This window comes from Atta cephalotes (genome assembly GCF_000143395.1).
Source record: "Atta cephalotes unplaced genomic scaffold scaffold00027, whole genome shotgun sequence".
Taxonomy (NCBI): Eukaryota; Metazoa; Arthropoda; class Insecta; order Hymenoptera; family Formicidae; genus Atta; species Atta cephalotes.
In genome coordinates this window covers 383,204-394,905 of record NW_012130091.1, presented here as the reverse complement: position 1 = coordinate 394,905, position 11,702 = coordinate 383,204, and the positions used below count along the sequence as shown (strand labels likewise).

The window sequence follows — 11,702 nt, the reverse complement described above, 5'->3', positions numbered from 1 at the left end:
CGCATCAATTGCGTTCGATACCGATCGCCTGTGATTGTTTCAGTCAGTTTTAACAGTTCATAATACACTACGCCGAGCTGGTCCCACCAAATACAGAGCATGACCTTGGAGCTGTGAATATTCGGTTTGGCCGTCGACGTGGCCGGGAACTCCCCATGATTTTCTGCACTTGGGATTATCGTAATGAACTTATTTTTCGTCCCCAGTCACAATGCGATGCAGAAATCCCTTCCGTCTTTGCCTTTCAAGCAGCTGTTCACAAGCAAACAAACGCCGTTCAACATCTCTCGGCTTCAATTCGTACGACACCCAATTTCCTTGCTTCTGAATCATTCCCATGGCTTTGAGGCGTTTTAAAATGGCTTGTTGCACTAGTCACTCCCAATGATCGTGCCAATTCTTCTTGATTTTGACACGAGTCTTGCTCAAGTAATGTCTCCAATTCTGCATCTTCGAAAACCTTCTCTCTTCCATCGCTATGCCGGTCTTCGACGTCAAAATCATCGTTCTTGAAGCGTTGAAACCACTCACGACACGTTCTTTCACTAATAGCGTACGTTAAGGTAAACGACCACAGACAGCGCCGTGTTTCGCAGATTGGGTTCTGGAGCAGTTGGAAGTTAACCCAAATTTCGTCAAACAAATCATCTTTAGCGATGAGCCCATTTTTGAATGAATGGATATGTGAATAAGCAAAATTGTCGAATTTGGGACGATACCAATCCACGCGAGATACACCAGCTCCAAATGCATCCCGAGAAAGTCACTGTTTAGTGCGGATTTTGGTCTGGCGGAATCATCGGTCCGTACTTCTTCCAAAACGAAGCGGGCGTTGCCATAACCGTCAATGGTGAGCGCTACAGATGATAAGCAACTTCTTGTGGCCTAAAATGGATGATATGGATACCGATAATATGTGGTTCCAACAGGATGGCGCTACGTGCCACACACCGCATGCCACGATGGACATTCTGCATGAGCGATTTGAGGGCATGATTATCTCGCGCAGCGGCGACGTGAACTGGCTACCGAAATCGTGTGATTTAACGCGACTTTAGACTTCTTCCTTTGGGATTATCTTAAATCGCAAGTCTATACGAATAAACCGCAAACAATTGATGCTCTCAAAGTCAACATAACAATCATCCAGCAAATTCAGCCAGATTTATGCGAGAAAGTCATTGAAAATTGGACCGCCTGAATACGTGTCACCAAGCGAAGCCGCGGCGGACATTTGAGCGACATTATATTCCATACTTAATGCCATAAAATATTCTTTCAAATAAAAAAAGAATTGAGTGGATATCTCACACACAACTTGTTTTACATTTAAAAATCGAGCGTCCTTATTGAAAGATCCTATATATTAATTTCTTATTTGTTTAATAGAAAATCCAAAATACGAGGGCTCCGTTCACATATTCAAAAACACGGAGATCTTTTTGAAATTTAACCAAAAGTTTCATCTGTATTCATTCATGAATACAGTGGCGAAGATTACCAAGTGTCATTTAAAATGTCGAATTCTTCTTTGCAACGTTGTTACAACGCTGTTAATTTAGCTCTCAACATCTTGGGCCTGATATTCTATTTTCTACCTGAGTAGAGCAAAAAGAGCCACAATTCTAATTAGAAGAATATGAGAACGAAGAAAAATCCATTGATGTGCGACTTCGTCACAATGAATCTATTTCTTCTAAAGAACTCCGCACAATAAAAGGAACAGGGAACAGAGAAAAAGAATTTCAATCTATCAGAAATAATGTATTGTGGAATACATAGTTTCTGATTGAAAATTAAAATTCTTATTCTCTGTTCTCTGTTCTCTATTCCTTTTATTGTGCGGAGCCCCTAACAGTTCCAGTTCCTCTATCACTTCTGTCAGTGATACCATAATAATACTGTTAAATAATACTGTTAAAAGGTTTCCAAGAATGTCAGTAGCGGACTTTCCAATGTTAAATCAGTTGAATTGTCATTTAGAAAAACAATATCATCTACTAGAACGAAAATGAATCCGAATTTTGAAATGAATTTGACAAGATATGTCAACAATGATAAAACTAATATTGCTAAACGCTACAATTTCAAAAATGCCAAATGGATCAATCACTCAAACTAATGATGAACTAAAATCATATATTATTCAAATAAAGAAAGGAAAATTAAATTGATTCAATAAAAAATTGAATTATTATCAAAAGGAAATTGTGGAAAAACATAATATTGGGATTAACGCGTCTATTATCCTACGTTATATTTAGTCCGCCTGGAACAGGAAAGACAATGATTACATACAAAACAATCTTACAAATTTTAATCATAATTCCCGAAAGCAAGACCGTTGAACAGCTCGGCAAACTTAATAGCAGAATGTTTGTTGGAAAGTAATATACTTAAACCAGACGATATGGTATGTTTTCCTTTTCTATTAATTTCTTGATTATTATACTATAGTTTCTGATTTATTATAAAAACTGATAAAATTTTTAACAATTTCATATATATGTTAATAAATAAATTCATTAATAAAGAATTACAAAAAGGATCAAATTATCAATTATTAAATAGTTCCGTTTTTTCTGTATTTGTTCATTGTATGTATATGCCATAGATTCAATTAATAACTTACTATTGTTTGAATAGTAATATTATACCTGAGGAACTGTTACCTTACTGTACTACAGCGGAATTAGCTGAGGAATAGATCGCTTTTATCGTCATAAGAACGGAATGAAAATGAACTGCACTATGTCCATACTGGATCGTCATAGAATTACTATCGGCACTTGCAACTTGCTGGGAAGATTGCACAACAATGGGGGTTTTCCCCATGATCATTTCTCGTGCATTCTAGTTGATGAAGGATCAAGCGACTGAGCCAAAGATCATAATTCTCTTGAATTTCATTCATTCTGATCTCAGTTATATTTGCGGGCGATCCAATGCAACTTGGGCCTGTCGTGCAAAACCAACTGACATCATTTTTCGGACTCGATGTATTATTCCTTTCAAATCTGTTACAGCAATTTTCTTGCTAAAGAGATCTTGAGAGATTCGAGATCTATGATCCCAGACTCGTTACAAAGCTTACAATGAACTATCGTAACTTATCAGAAATACTACTATCAAATATGCTATTTTATGAATCGGAATTACAGTCGCAAGTATGTATAATTATTGCTATTATGTCGAATTCTGAATTTCTGTAAGTATAAGAATTAAGAATTTCTGTAATTATAACTTGTTTGTTATATTTAGTTTGTTTGCTATATTTTAGTTATCATCTAAGAATAGTGAGGAAGCTAAACTATTGGAAATGATGAGAGCACAGCTGTTCGAGAGAGGGATCAGTCATAATCTTTTATGGGGTCAATGGTGAGAACTACCAAGATTCCGAGAGTCCAAGCGGATACAATCCCAAAGAAGCTGCACAAGTATATCTCTATTTATTGAAGTTATATATGTTATGGATTGAACCGGATAATATAGGAATTATAACTCCTTATTATAAACAGGTATACAGTGAGTATTTTAAGTAAAATTCTGCCATTTGTTAAAAGCGAATTGTTTCTTCCTTTTCTATGAAAATCATTTTTATCAAGGTAGTGCAAATTCGAGATCTATTGAAGCTAAATCTTAAGTTATCAAAAATCAGCGCTGTGGAAAGATTTCAATATCAAGAAAGAAAAATAATTATTATTTTGACTGTCAGGTCGTGTAACAATTTAGTTGATGAGGACGTCAAGCACTCCCTAGACTTTGTTGCCCACTAGACTCAACATCACAATTACTCGTGCTCGCGTTTTACTTATTATCCTAGAAAATTCGAAATTACTCATTTTAAATCCTTATTGGAAGAATCCTCTAACATATTGTATCGATTGTGGTGGATATACGGAATGTAACTTTCAATATAAATTTTCAAAACGCGTAAAAATAATATTTCGTAATGTTGTGTAAGAATCGTAGTATATAATACTTAAATAATATTTAAGACATAATTATTATATTATAATTGTAACTATACTTATAAATAGTTATAATTTTATATTTCAAGTTAATACGCTGTTATTATAATCGAACTGTCAATTTCGAAATTCTATAATAAAATTATATAACAGCCCTTTTTAAAGTTTTTGAATAAAATATTTTTATTTTTTGATACTTTCTATTAACAAAAAAACAGGATATTTGCTAGGATAACTTATATGACTTCTAATTTTAAACTAAAAATGTGATGTGTATATAAGGATAGGAAACACACTACTCCCGAAAAATTTTCGGACTTGTAGCAAAATTTTTGAAATTTTAAATTATTGAACTTACCACTGATTGTGAACTAAATTAAAGATGATTTTATCATACTGCAAAACTATTACAATCGTAATTCGTGGATCATTGTTTTTGAAATATAAATACCTATTTACTTAAATATACTTAAAATAATGAGAAATGGCAATGTCTGGAAACGGTAGAGTATAAATAAATGCAATGTTTTCTCTTATAAAATGTTATTTGTTGCTCATTATTTATTATAGTATAGTTTGACAATTCCAAGATACTGACAGCAAATAAAAATAAATACATCTGATTCACGTCATATACTAAATTTATGTAAATTTATTACATAATTTAATATTTATTTCATACCACGCGCAGTTACAAACCTAGATAGAATATAGCCATATAAAACTCACAAAAGTAGAGTACTTTATATCGGCTTGAGTCACACTGAATGAAATTGAAATTGAAATGAAAATGTACATTTATTTGTAATATTTGCTTCTAAAAATATATTTAAGAAGATTGTACATATATATATATATACTTAATATATATATTTAAATTAGTATATATATATATATATATATATATATACTTAATTTAAATAAACAGTAGCTGTGTTCCGATAACATTGCCAGTATTGAAAATCTATAGTTTTCGTTACGTATAATTATACCATAGATTTCCAATACTGATTTTCAATATAGTATAGATATTAATAAGGCAAATATAACGGCCTAAATTACGTCTAAAAATAGTATTTCTTAAAAACATTACGACGTCTTAAAGACGTCTAAAAATATCATAATATGATAGCATTATAAAGATAGAATTATAAAGAAGAGCAATAAAGACCCCAAAGAGCCTCATTAATGGAAACTAATTTCTAGAGTACACTCGCACCGTTTCTTGGACGTTGTTTTAGATCATAGGCTTGACGGTAAGCTACATTGAGATATCTTATTGACAAAGGAAAAAAGCCATTGCTTCAGCATCAAGCGTCACAGGTTTACATCTTGAGTTTTTTTTCATCGTTTACAGAGCCACGTTTCGTAGTGCAGTGGAATATGGATCAATTTTTTATCTGGAAACCTGCGGCTCCCGATTTCATCAAGTTACAGCGATTACAATACAAGGTAATTAGGAAGGCAATGGGATATCGCATTTCAACTCCAATGCCATGTTCGCTGAAGCCAAGGAATAATAATAATAATAATAATAATAAATATCAGATTCAATTTCATTACCTCCAAGTTTATATATAAAGCTATGGCAAACAAGTTTAGTATCGTCTATAGTTCTTTAGAAGAAATGGAAATTACTGCCATTAGAAAAAACGTCAAATCGAAGCCATAAAGGATTCTAGACTTTTCAAATATTACGTTACTAGTCAGCATGAAAAATCCACATCATCCACAGATCCACTAGTACTCGTACGGTTTTTTCTTTCAAAGATCAAATATATCAAGATCATGTATGATTGCGACAAAAATGATAACCCTAATATGATACTGACGGATTTCTATCACAAATCTTTCATGTTTAAACAAAATGCTTTCTATACTGATGGATCAAAGGAGGGTGCCATCGAAGCTGCAATCTTTTCATCTGAAATGGAGAGTAACATTAAACACAAATTTCCTTCTGAAACTTCCATCTTTTCGGAGTGAGTTGTGGACAATCTACCAGGCTATACAAGTTATCAATGATCTTGATCTTCTTAGAAGCATTATTTTCTCTAATTCAGAGAGTGCGCTTGAAGCATTTCAAAATTCTTTAAAAGTACAGTGTAACTATATAGTATATATTAAATGAGCCTATTTGGATATTTTAAAAAAGAGTAGAGAAATTATATTTTTTTTAGTTCCCGCATACCAGGTATATCTGGTAACGAATTGACTGACCGCAAAGCTGGTCGCATTGGAAGGATATAAGTCAATTTTCGAGTTCCTTATGAAGATCTTTTAGTAGTATCATTTATTCAGGCAAATAAATAAAGTGTAGAATACATGAAAGAAGTCTCTATCACTAAGGGTATACTGTACTTCGAACATTTCTATACAAGTTCTACGAAAACATGGTTTCATAAGACTGCCTTAACGAAGGAAGAGATCCTTATTAATCGACTCAAATCCAATCAATAATGTTAATATCAATGAGAGTTTATAAAGTAAACATGACAGTCTCGCCAGATTGCTCTTGCGGGAAACTGTCAATCATATAATCTTTCATTGTGAAAAGTTCGCTACAAATTCTACTATCTTCAATCCGAAACTATATTGCAAAGAATTTCCAAACTTCTCTCAAGATCTCCTCCCTGCCCTGCATTTCCCTCTCGTCAAACTGTGTCGCCTACTTTTGGCCTTCATTAAGACCAATGACCTTTTCTTTTGATCTTCGTTTGCTCCTCTCCCTCTCTTCCATGGCGCGTTCCTATTCATCGCTGAGTGGCAGCAAGCGTTCGGATTCTGGAGGGGAAGCAATATCGATTGGTTGATGCTTTTTTTAAACCTAATCGCAATAAATCTTATTTGCCGCGGATCTTAGTGGCTTAGTACCTTTAGGTTATCTGGCCAGCAGCTAAGAAGAAGATGAAGAAGCATGAACAAGTAAAGCTCTATATTATTAAAGTAGCGCATTTTTTTTATTTTGTCGATAGCCTTCTTATTGACTATTTCACTATGTTGGACCTAGTCTATAGTCCCATAAGCGCTTATTTATTGGTATTATTGGTACATATTGGTACATGACAAGGTTAGTAGGTCTAATATGGCAGACTAATGCGCTACTTTAGTAATATAGAGTTTAGTATTAAGTGAGTGCGTCTTTTTTTAAATAAGGACTATTCCTACTCCTCGAATGCTCAGTCCAGAGATACAATGGCTACGTTAAGCAGAATGTTTATTTTTTTCAACTGTTAGAAGTTTTCTTCGTGCTGGATTATACTTTTAGATCTAGAAGAATGGTCTCAGCAAATAATCATAAAACGGTTGCAAAACTGTTGTATTCTGCTGAACGCAGCCTACGTCTATGTTTCTATCCTTCAACTTTCCAGCGTTGGCGGGAATTTCTTGTAATATAAAATTTATTTTGTGCATTTTTAATTGGAAATTTTATTTATTAAAATTCTAACATACAAAGCGAAGAAAGTGAGGTAAATTAATAAATAGAAATAATTTGAATATTTGTCTAATATAATCTACCGGAAAAGATTTATTATTACATTAAAAATGTAAAAAATGACGTTAAATATATTTTATAGAAAAAAAATACCCAAGATAATGTCATAAAAAAAATGAAATCAAAATAATATTTCAAGTAATCTTTAATTAAAAAGTTCTCAGAGCGGCTTCTTGAAGGCATCCTTATGATGTAGGCGTCCTTTGAGATAATGCTGTATGGAATAATTTCTCATAATTATAATATACTACACAAAGTATGGATGACATTTGAAATGTATAACAACATATTAAAACGAGAGAATGAAATGCAATAGCGTAATGAGAGGCGCAGAAACTGAAAAAGGATTTTTACATCGATAATAAGTAGAAAATTGTAGAGATAAAAAATCGAAAATGAGCAAGATCTCCAGCAGCAGCAAACTTGACGCGTCCGTATTGTTCATAATTCGACTCATGCAAATAATTCGATAAATATTTTATAATAATTATATAAATATTTTATTATAATTATAAATTATTTTTCGCAAATTAAAGAAGTTTTATATATTTATATTCAAGTTATTATTTTAGCATTGATGTACGAGGCATAGTTGGAAAGTAAAGATTACAATATTTTACAAAAATCAAAAAATGAATATTTATTAATAAAACTTATGTGACATATTACATAAGTAAAACATTATTTTTTCACGTAATCGTTATTCAAAGCATTTGATGAGACGTGGTATCAACTATTCCTGTGTCACACGTTTTTGTCGCCATCTTCCTTGATCATTCACTCACGGCATTCTTCACAGAAAGAACACATGGGAAGGAAACGTTTTTCTACTGAAGAAGTGAAGGATGTTGTGTGTGAATAGTGAAAGGAGATGGCGGCGTGTAACACAGAAATACATAAGTTGATGACCATGCTCACTAAACGCTTAGAACTGAATGGCGATTACGTGGAAAAATAGTGCTTTACTTTTGTGTAATATGTCATAAGTTTTATTAATAAATATTTATTTTTCGATTTTTGTAAAATGTTGTAACTTTACTTTCCGAATATGCCTCGTATTTTATATTCAACAGATGCATATACAAATATTTTTTCTATGAGATAAAAAAAAATTTTAACTCTTCTTGATACTAAATTTTTAACTTTTAAATTTTTGTATTGTGGTAATAGAATTTGAAATTTATTATAGTAGTATTAGCAATTGTTGATCGACGTAATGTTATTGTCTTTGATTAGATTATACTTGATTCTCATGAAAATAGAAATCTGAATATTATATTTTTTACTTAATAAAAATTTTTAGAAATAATGCATAACTCATTTGCGGATTATGACCTGTATTATCAAATAAATTTAAAAGCGAGTTATACATGAAATTGAACTTATATATATTTCGTATATTTCGAAATTACATTATCTATATGTTAATATCCTTTCATAGAATGAATTAAAATAGAATGAATTAAAATAAATTATACTATAATATTAATTTGATTAAAATGATGATTTGATTTGTTTAAAATTTCAACAAATCGTAATTAATCTTAATTGTCATTGATATCTATCTGTACTATATTGACAAGTTAGGATGCAAATGACTGTCTTAGCAATTTTTATTTTAAATTACGATTATAAACAATACAGGTGCGTTAAGTATGCTGCTGTTGAAAATCTTGCTCATTTTCAATTTTTTTATCTCTATAATTTTCTACTTGTTATCGATATAAAAATCCTTTTTCAGTTTTTGCGCTTCTTATTACGCTATCTATCTATTACGCTATCTTGCATTTCTTTTTCTCATTTTAATGTGTTGTTATATTTAATACACTACAAATATCATCTGTATTTTGTATAGTATATTATAATTATGAGAAATTATTCCATACAATACTATCTTAAAAGTATCCAAAGGACATCTACATCGTAAGGATGCCTCAAGATGCTGTTCGGAGAATTGTGTTCTATGGGACTTTAAATACAAATACTTGAAATATTGTTTTGATTTCACTTTTTTTTTATGGTATTATCTTTGGTATCTTTTTTCTGCAAAATATACTTGACGCCTTTTTTTATATTTTTATGTCTTTTCCGGTAGATTTCTCGAATTTTTGCTAAGTATTATTTTCATTATCATTTTCATATATTTACAAAATAATTTGATGTAAAGATATTGCAAAATATATTTGATATATTTTTTTCATTTTTAATATCTTCTCCGGTTGATTTTACGAATTTTTGTTAAGTTCTTGTTATTAGTAATAATACACTTTAAACTTTATATTCATATTTAAATAATAATATTATAATAATAACAATGATAAAGGTTATAATAAAAATAATGATATTTGAAAATTAAAGAAAGTACAATGTCTTCCTAATAAATAAGTATAATATTTGTCTCACTATGGCATTTATTGTTACACACTTTTCCCCATTTTTTTCCACGTAGAATATAAATATTTTATATATTGATCAATCTCTGTTAACTTATTCATGCTCTCATTTAATCCTATACAAACACTATACAAATACTATACTATATGTGACGTTTGCAAGACTTTCTTTTTTTATTCTCGTTTCCTTAGATACTTTTTAGTGATGACTTCGTGGTAACGCGAAATTAATTTTCACGTTTTGAACGTGATGATATTTTTAATGCACATTTTTAAACTTTCCCATATTTATTATGCACCTATAGGAGATGAACCGAAACCTTGCGAAGAAGTGCGGAATAAATGCGAAAAAAGTACCGGAAAGTAGTAAAGATAGGAAAGTGGTACTTAAAAGGTGCAAAAAAGATGTAGAATAATTGCGAAAGATGTGTAGAAATAATGCAAATAGATGCAGAACAAATGCGGAAGAGATGCAAAAGAGATATACAAGTGATGTGGAAAAAGTGCAAAAGAGTTGCAGAAACGGAGAAGAGATACGGAGAGATGCAAAAAAAATGCAAAATTAATGTGGAAGAGATGTGAGAGAGATGTGATACAGGGGGTTACGCATTGCGTATCATCGTCGAATATTCTCACTTCTCGCACTTCCATCTCACATGAAAAAATACGCGCGATTGGCTATAAACATAGCGAAAATATGATATCCCTATGCTTACAAGAAAAACTCACAGATGTAAGTGCAAGTGATACATAACCAAAATGATACATAACACTTGTGACGCACGTAAGCACACATACATGTATATGTATAATTTATAACAGAATTTAATTTATTTCAACATTAGAACATTTGAATCATGTATTATTCAAATATCTAATATAATAAAATTACCTATACGGTCAAGCGGATCTTAGTGTCCAATAATATTTTTAAATGAATTTTATAATCTTACAATTTCATAATTTTTGTTTGAAATTGCTGGAAATTTTAAAATTTACCCAAAAAATATTATAAGACAAAAGATTTGCTTCGATCATATAGGCTACTTCATCATCTTAATTATTTAAATAATGTACATATTTATATACTTTTGATATATTTATATACTAATCTATATAATTTTCTAAACGTATTGTCTGGGATTTCAAATGGATCTTGAATATCCCGTAATCGTCTTCTTGTTAAATTTAAATGTTTTGCGAATTTTATTATTTTCGTTATCATTTTCCCCCTTCCCAGCAAATGAGAATGGATTGAAATGAATTGAAATGGATTTATATCTTCAGAAATATTGATTCACGAATGTTAAAATAAATAATAAATAAATAATAAATAAATGCTTTTCAATCCTGAATATATTTTTATTCATTTATAGGAATTGCATGGAGCATATCTTATGCTTTTCAATTTAAAAATAATATTAGCTTTTTCTGTGCATTGCGAATACTGTTCAATTCAAAATTTTGAATAGGAAATGCAGTTTTTCAATCCAATTGTTGAATACAAAGCAAAAATAATGTCTATTACTGGAAACCAATAATCTATATTTTTAAATAGAATAGAAATTTTGACAAATTTCAACTATTAGATGTACAACTTTGCTTCCGCCGTTTTCCTATAGATGGCTTTAGCGGTAAGTGATGGTCGAAATAAATAGATCATAGACGTCATACAATAAACTTGGGCATCTGTCAACATAACCTCATAGAAACATTAGTCGATTTGTGTCTGCATCATAAAGTTATTCTCGATTGAAAATGTCAGTTTACGAGCCAAATTCTCGTCATTTGCGGGAGGTTTTAATTTTTTGCTTCAATATGAAGAAATCTGCGGCTGAGGCT

The 11,702-nt window shown here is 31.1% G+C and overlaps 1 pseudogene; it reads left to right on the top strand.

Annotated features, from left to right (window-relative positions):
• The first annotated feature begins 2,093 nt into the window (after positions 1-2,093).
• LOC105620579 lies at positions 2,094-3,963 on the top strand (annotated as a pseudogene).
• Positions 3,964-11,702: the final 7,739 nt, after the last annotated feature.